Consider the following 9,406-nt stretch of genomic DNA (forward strand, 5'->3'; position numbering starts at 1 on the left):
TTTGTGTGTACGTTGTATGTGTGGTGGAGCAGGTGTGTCACAGCATACATGGAGCAGTCAGAGGATAGCTTCCTGGAGTCTAGTGTCTTCTTCCACTATGTGGGTTTTCAGAGATTGAATTCAGGTTTGCAACACAACTGCAGGGCCATCTTGCTAGTCCATTTTTTTCCCTGATAGCACAATACCTGGTATTCAGAGAAAATGAAAAAATAAAGTTCCATTAGAGAAAAAAACCTGAGTGAATAAGAACTATCTATGTGGAATCTGGAGAAGTGGTTCAGCAGTTTAGAGCACAAGTTGTTTTTCTTGAGTACCCGAGCTCCCAGCATTCATGTTGTTCTTCCAGAGGACCTGAGCTGAGCTCCCAGCATTCGTGGGGGAGGGCTCACAATTGCTCCTAACTCCAGCTCCAGCGGGACCAGATATTTCTGTACCCCCCCGTCCTAGTTAACTGTACACATGCACCAGCACACATAATTAAAAAATTTAAAAATACATACCTCTTAAACTAAAAAGAACTGTTCATGTAGACAGGTTGAGCAGGGAGAGAGGACAGTTCACTTATTCATGATGATATATGTGCAAAAAATAAAGTGATACAACTGCATAATTTAGGTTAAAAGGAAAAGAAATCTATTCTCTTTACTTTTAACTTTATGGAATTCTTCCTGTCTTAAATTTGCATGAATCTGTAGCTCTGAAGGTGACTTCAGAGATGATCTTGTCCAACCTCCACTTCATATTGGAAGCAAGAAAGCCAAGTTAAATGGCTAGACAGTGAGGCTGCGGCTCTGACCCCTGGCCCTTCATGCTGCATGTCATAGTGAAGCCTATTATATGTATAATTAATATATCCTAATGAAATACTAAAATGCAACTAAGCAGCACTAACGAACATTTTATGGGTAATACTAAAGAGAAAGAAGCAAGTTGAATAAGATCATAGGGAACTAGAACATGCAATCTAGAAGTTCTCCCGTGCTAGTGGATTGGTAGAATAACACAGTAAGTATGGCCATCCTACTAAAAGCAGTCTTTAGATTCAACCCCATCCCTATCAAAATTCCAACAAAATTCTTTACAGATCTTGAAAGGACAATATTCAACTCATATGTAAAAACAAACAAACAAACAAAAAACCAGGAGAGCTAAAACAATCCCATACAATAAAGGAAATTCTGGATGTATCATCATCCCTGATTTCAAACTATAATACAGAGTGATAGAAATAAGAACCACATGGTACTGGCATAAAAATAGACAAGTTGATCAATGGAATTGAACTGAAGACCAGGACATAAACCCACATAAATCCACATACCTATGGACATCTTATTTTTGACAAAGAAGTCAGAAATACACAGTGAGAAAAAATCATCTTTAAGAAACAGTGCTGGTTTACCTGGATATCTGCATGTAAAAGAATACAAACAGATCCATATTTATCACCCTGCATAAAACTCAAGTCCAAGTGGATCAAAGACCTGAACATAAAACCAGACACATTGAATCTGTTAGAGAAGAGAGCAGGGAATAACCTGGAACTCATTGGCATTGGAGACAATTTCCTAAACAGAACACCAATAGCACAGGCACTAAGATCTTCAATTAATAAATAGGACCCAATGAAACTGAAAAGCTTCCATAAGTAAGGAAAAGGACAATGTCAATAGGACAAAACAGCAGTCTAGAGAATGGGAAAGAAGTTTCACCAACTCCACATCTTATAGAGAGCTAATACCTTAAATATATAAAAAAACTTAAGAAACTAGATATCAACAAGGCAAATAATCCAATTAGAAAAATGGGGTGCAGACCTACACAGAGAATTCTCATTAGAGGAAACTGAAATGGCTGAGAAGCACTTAAAGAAATGTTCAACATCCTTAGCTGTCAGGGAAATGCAAATCAAAACTAATTTGAGATGCCATCTTACACCTGTCAGAATGGCTAAGATCACCAACACAAGTGACAGCTCATGCTGGTGAGAATGTGGAGCAAGGGGAACACTCCTCCATTGCTGATGGAAATGCAAATGCATAGAAATACTGTGGGTATTAATATGGCAGATCCTCAGAAAACTGGAAATTGATCTACCTCAAAACCTACCGATACCACTCATGGACATATTACCCCCCTCAAAAAAAAACAAAGACAAACAAACAACAACAACAACAACAACAACAACCCCCCCATCCTAAAACAAGGACTCTTGCTCAACCATGTTCATTGAGACTTTATTCATAATAGCCAGGAAATGGAAACAACTGAGATGGCCCTCCACTGGAGAATGCATAAAAAAGAAGTGGTACATTACACAGTGGACTATTACTCAGCTGTTAAGGAAAATGACATTATGAAATTTGCAGGTCAATTTCCTATCACCCACCATCCTGGGGCCACTCCAGGGTTCTGTGACTCCTCAAGAGTCCCCCACAGACTTCAAATGAACATAGCTGCAGGCTCAGGGATTTACTATAGTGTAATTTGTCTAAGCTTAGGCACTGAAACTAATCAGAACATCTTGTTGTACTAGGGGTCATGGTCAGGGTTAACTTGGAGAGTGGGTGCACAAATAAAAATAGAGTAGACACAAAGCACTCTTGAAATCCCTTGCATTGACCGCACAGAGCACTGTTTCAGTGTGCAATACTGTGAGTAAATAGTCTATATAGCGATGCATAGTATAAAGGAAAGAGTTTCTATAAAGAATAGAGTACACACAGTAGGTGGATATACAGAGCCAAGATTCACAAAGGGGCAACAGATTCAGAGGTCCTTGCAAGGGAACTGCCAAGCGTGAAGTGAGTGAACGAGTGTGGGCACACTTGTCCACCTTTAATGTACCTAACCCTGAGTTCATGCAGTGGCATTCCTATGAATAAAATTCTCCTTCGTACAGAAAAATTCAGAATTTGAAGAAAGGAAGTGACTTATGGGAGAATCCAAGTGAACAGAAATATGAAATGCTTTGTATCTGTAGCTGGAATTAGAATATTACATGCTTGCTACTTACTAAATTCTAAATGAAGACAGGGGTTGCTAAGGGTTCCTAAAACCCCTAGGACTTTCTGATAAGTCTTAGGAACCCTATCAAGTAGAAAACCATCAGTTCGCTGCCCTGCAAGTTTAATATCAGTAGGATGTTTATCTGTGTTCCTGCTGAATGATCTATTTTGGATTCTACCATAGTCAAGTTGTATCAAGCCTAGCCTAGTTCTTTGAGGAGTTCAGATAGAGTTTCGTGATGTCATATTGCTGATGAGATTTTAGTAGGAGGCAGTTCACATCTTGATGTCAAGATGTTGTTATCACTGGGCCGTGGTGATGCACGCCTTTAATCCCAGCAATTGGGAGGCAGAGGCAGGCGGATTTCTGAGTTCAAGGCCAGCCTGGTCTACAGAGTGGGTTCCAGGACAGCAGGAGACAGGGCTATACAGAGAATCCCTGTCTCGAAAAAACAAACAAAACCCAACCAACCAACCAACCAACCAACCAAACAAAAATCAAAGAAAAGAAAAAAAAAAGATGTTACCAAGGTCTGTGATTCTTTATTCATGCCATTTGTGCTTAACAATGGAACACATTGTATTTACTACTGTTTGTTAAATATCTTTAGATGCTACAAAATTAATATAATGTAAATCTATTCAAAACTATTGAATTGTAGGGCGAGGGAGATTGCTCAGTGATTAAGAGAGGACTCGGGTTCTGTTCCCAGCACTCAAGTGGCAGCTCACAACCACCAGTAACTCCAGTTTTAGGGTATCTAACACCCTCTTCTAAAACCCAATGTGTATGTGCACACACACAATAAGTAAGTAAGTAAGAAAGTAAATAAATAAATGAATAAAAATCTTTAAAAATTCTTCTGGGACTGCAGTGGTGTCTCAGTGGTTAAGAGCACCTACATGGTGGCTCACAACCATCTTTAACTCCACTTCCAGGAGACCCAACACCCCCTTCTGAACTCTACAAGTACCAGACACACATGTGGTGCACACTCAAACACACAGGCAAAATACTTACACATATAAAATAACACAATAAAATAAAAACTCTTCTGGCATACTGCCTGAAGGCCTTTATAGTTTAATGGTCCAATTGTACAAAACAAAACATAGAACAGATAATATTTCTTTTGTAACTCTTTTAGAGAAGAAAAAGGGAAGCCTATCTATCAGGCTTCCCTAGCCTGGATAGTAGGTGTCAAAGGGTTAATTATTGGAACTTGGATTATGCAGTAACTAAGCTCATATGCAATGATGTAGGAAGGAACATAGGAATTATGTGTGGTTGCTCCACAGGACTCCAGCTTTATCTAGAATATTTTAACTTTTATTTGAGGAAAGAAGAGCAATACAATGGAGTGTTACATTACTAATTGTGTGTGCTAGGAATATTTTAATTATGTTTTTAAAGACTGCTTATAACATGTTAGTTTTCAAACAAAGACAATGTACACGTTTTGCTGCTTAGCTTCCATAGCAGAGAGAGCCGTGCATATTATGTGCCAGCCTGACCAACAGCTGTCAGTGCTGGTGAGTGGTGGGATGCCTAGAGTATACTATTCTTAGATCAAGAGGTCCTGAGTCATCCATGTTACTAGAGCTCTTGTAAACATCACTATCATTTTCTCTTTTATTCCAACCCCTGCCCCTTACTTTTTTTTTTTTTTTTGCACTAGTGTCTCATGTATTCCAAACTGCCCATAAACTCACTATGTAGCTGAGGCTGGTTTTCATAATCTGATCCTCCTGCCTCCACCTTCGGAGTACTGAGATTTTAGGCATGGATCCCCATTTATAGTATGTAATATTTTATACAAGAACTAAACTCCCTACAGTTGAATAGCTGCTATAAATTATTTTCATGTATGTATCTATGTAACAAACTTATGGGCCATTTACCACACACACTGAGTACTCCAGGACTAATCTGCAGGGGTGAGAGACACAGTCCCTATTTAAGAAGGGGTGGTGTCAGGCTGGTGAGATGGCTCAGCAGGTAAGAGCACCGACTGCTCTTCTGAAGGTCCTGAGTTCAAATCCCAACCACATGGTGGCTCACAACCACCGGTAATCAGGTCTGACGCTCTCTTCTGGTGGGTCTGAAGATAGCTACAGTGCACTTATTTATAATAATAAATAAATCTTTGGGCCAGAGCGAGCGGTGCCGACTGGAGCAAGTGGGGCCGACTAGAGCGAGCGGAGTTGACTGGAATGAGCAGAGGCCCTAAAGTCAATTCCCAACAACCAGATGAAGGCTCACAACTATCTGTACAGCTACAGTGTGTACTCATATACATTAAGTAAAATATTCTTTTTTTGAGACAGGGTTTCTCTGTGTAGCCCTGGCTGTCCTGGAACTCACTCTGTAGACCAGGCTGGCCTCAAACTCAGAAATCCTCCTGCTTCTGCTTCCCAAGTGCTGGGATTAGAGGCATATGCTACCACTGCCTGGTTATAAATAAATCTTTTTTAAAAAAGGGAGTGATGTCTGAGATATTGGTGCTAACTACATGGTTACCTCAGTGGTGTTCAGAACTGCACAGACACAGACAACTGTCCATTCTGGCCCCAGTGGTCAGAAGTGTGACACCTGGAATCAAGTTTTATTGTTAATCATCAAACCAGCCTGGGAGTAGCTGAGCAAACAGGAAGATGTTCTCCCCAAAGAGAGTGGGATCAAACATGAGGATGAAATCTGAGAAAGGACAAATGTATGACACCAGAGAGGAGGGCAGTGGGGCTAGAAGTGATTAGAAGATCTTGAGCCTCATCTGGAAGTTAAGAGAAACCAAACAAGAAATAGGATGCTTTTCATCTGGAAAACAGAAAGCCTGTTTCTACCTGGACCTGGTTGAAAGTTAGCTGGCAGAACACAGGATGGGCTTCATGGTTTGTGCAGGAATGTTGATGTGATAGGCTCTCAGCTTGAGTCTGGTGTGAGGTCTCAGGTACTAACAGAATAACCCCTGGGGAAGCTGATTAGCTTTGATAGTGAAGGCACCTCCAGAAAGAGCTCATCCTGAGAGAAGGAAAGGGATGTCTATTACCTGGGTGTTTACACTGTTGCACTTCCTTATGATTGCATGTCTGGACAGACCCTGGGGTGGAGGCAAGGCAGTATCCCTTAGTACTTAGGATGGCTATATGCCAAGCTAGAGAGCTTGTGGCCATATCCGTGACAGTACTTCTGGCAGAGGTCAATCTTTGAGTAGGTGAACTGAGTAAGAAGATTTCCCTCATCAGTGTATATGGCCATTGTCCAGTCCACTGGGGGCCTGAGTGGAAGAGGAGGGTGGGAAAGGGATACTTGTCTTCTCCTGACCCTGGATGTTCTAATTCTCAGGCCTTTCGACTCTAGGACTTATGCCATTGGCTTCTTTGGTCCTCAGGCCTTCAGACATAGACTGAACCACATCTCCAGCTTTCCTAGTTCTCCACATCTTCAGCTTGTAGATGGCACCTTGTGAGATATCATTTAGTCTTTAGAGTCATGTGAGCTAGCTCCCATAGTAAACAGCCTTGAAGGTTATCTATAGAATCTGACTAATCTGCTCCATAGGGTACAGCAATGAAGAAAGGAACATTTTTCCATTCCCACCCCCTACTCTCCAGTATGTCAAAAGTAACAGTAATTCAGATAATTCCATTGTTCCAAAGCTCTGGGACCCAGGGCAGGAGGAGCCTGAGGAAGGGCACTGTGAAGGAGGCGTTCGACACATGTATCTGTCCACCGATGGGGCAATGGGGTGGGCTGATGTGCACATTCATCTGTGGAGGGAGAAGCAGAGCTGAAGACTGATTTCACATGCCTCAGAACACTGTGCTGTCTAGCAAATGAGAAACACACTAGGAACAGAAGAAGATAATATTAGTTTATTTGGTGTTTGTTAGTGCAAACAGTGAACTCCCATAAGTAGCGGCTTGTGTTTGGTGTGTGTGTGTGTGTGTGTGTGTCTGTTTATTGGTGGGTTTTGTTTGAAAATGAAAAATAGAGACAAGAATCAATGAAATAAATCCAACCTAGAATATGTCTGACCCAACTTCCTTGAATAAACTCCCCAAGTTTTTACAATATTAGTAGCCGGTAACCACTCCATGTTTGCTATTACTGTAAAAGTGTAGGTTAAGAACTCAACCCTAGCCCTGGACCCCAGTTCCATTCCTTTATCCTTCCCCCATGTCTCAGAGCTCCGGGGTAGGTTCTTGGTACTTTCTGGGACTCAGTTTACTCATAAGGAAAATGAGAGGGTACAGTCATAGACACACACACACACACACACACACACACACACACACACACACACAGGTTAAGTCATTCTCTGGCCTGCTGAACATGTGTCCTGTTGCTCTCTAAGATGGCCTATCCCCAAGCCAAAAAGAAATGTGGCCTGTAGCTTGTACCCAGCAAACCTTCTTCTGCCACTTTGCTACAGGGCATTTTGGTTTCTTATTGTTAGAGAGCAGAGATTTTCATGGCTTGACGATGAGTGTCCTCTCTGCCTTATCAGCTAAAGATTAAAGCCAAATGAACTCTTCCACAGAAACAATGAGCAACTGTGTCCGACCCCCATGATTCTTGCTGAATGAAGCTGCAATTGTGCTATTCTGGCTGATGGATTTTCAGAAGGGAGTCCATAAATTTTTGTGGATCAAATTCGATAAAGAACGGGATGTTTCCAGTAGACATGCTTGGCTAGAACCTCCAGAACTGTTCAATAACAGCTTATCAAAGCCCTGATGCATTATTTTCATCAGGAAAATAACAAAGCTATCTGGAAAAAAGGAGAATTTGGAGGACAGATGGTATCAGCTCAGTAGTAAATATATTTTGGCTGTTTCTTATCCCACATAGCTGTTCAATGTGCTAAGAGAAAGCCATTTGTTTGCATAATCTTATTACAGAGCAAAAATATACTTGTTCTAGAGAAAAGAAACTTAATTGGTTCTAAGTCAAATGGTGTTAAGTCACCATCTCAAGTTATTATAAAGAGGACTCATGCACAGTTTTATGGTTCTTGCTCCCACTTCTTATGCAAAACCTCATCCTCTAGAACATTCCCTGTAGTTCCAGAGCCTGCAGGGCACAGTTCATGTGTGCTCAAGACTGAGTGTTGCTCTGTGTTGTTATTAGTTCTGACTTCTCTCAGAGGCTGTCTGCTCTTGAATTTGTATGAATTTCAGGTGCTTCTTCTGGGTGCCAATACACTGAGGTCCATGAGATAACACACACACACACACACACACACACACACACACACACACACACACACGGACTGTCTCGTCTCTCCAAGTCAATGTTATACGATGTTGAAGGGTTAGACATCATGGAGAAGTTACTCAGAGCTCTTACTCCACCCAGCACTGACCACTCCCTCACTCCCTCCTACCTGTCTTTCTCTCCTATCCCTTTGCCTTTTTTATCTTTCGAGACCTTGAAAGTACTCCAGATTTTGTATGTACTCCAGGTTGCCTTAGGAATCACCATGTAGCAGAGGTTAGCCTCAAACTCCTGACCCTCCTTCTTCAACCCCACTAATGCTGGGATTACAGGTGCATGCCAAACCTTTGTACTTTTCTCTTTAAAATTTTTATTTTGTATTGTAAACTGACAAATTTATAATTGCATGTGTTTATAGGGTGAAAAATGATGTCATGATCCAGGGTTCATGATTATGCCAAGCTAACAAACAGATCCATCACCTGAAAAGTACTTTTTTCCCCCCAAGACAGAGTTTCTTAATGTAGCCCTACCTGTCCTGGAACCAGGCTGGCCTTGAACTCAGAGATATGTCAAGTACTGTGATTAAAGGTGTGTTTCACTATTCCTAGCTCCAAAAAGTGTTTTTTTGTAGTAAGAGCAATTGGAACTTACCGTCTGTGATGGTTCATCTTGGTTGCTGCTTTGACTGTGTTGAGAGACATCTAGGATTGGCAAAAAACACCTATGGGTGTGTCTGTGGAGGATGTGTCAAAGAGGATCGATGAGGGAGGCTGACTGGGGTGGGAAAGACCCATTCTAAAGGTGAGTGGTACAGACTTGTGGGTTGGGAGCCTGGTTGAAAAAAAATGCTGAGACAAGCAAACCAGAGCACACATGTAGCCTCTATTCTTCCTGAATGAGTGTGGGCATCGATGCTCTCACCTGTGGTCATTAGACTCCAGCATCTTCAGCCTTCTGATGTGAATTTATCATCATTGACTCCCTGGGGAGCTTCTAGGCACTCAGCATAAACCAATCCATCTCTTTGTATCTATCTATCTATCTATCTATCTATCTATCTATCTATCCATCCATCTATCATCTATCTGTCTATCTATCTATCCATCCATCCATCCATCTATCATCTATCTATCTATCTATCTATCCATCCATCTATCATCTATCTATCTATCTA

This window comes from Mastomys coucha, unplaced genomic scaffold (genome assembly GCF_008632895.1).
Source record: "Mastomys coucha isolate ucsf_1 unplaced genomic scaffold, UCSF_Mcou_1 pScaffold23, whole genome shotgun sequence".
Classification (NCBI taxonomy): Eukaryota; Metazoa; Chordata; class Mammalia; order Rodentia; family Muridae; genus Mastomys; species Mastomys coucha.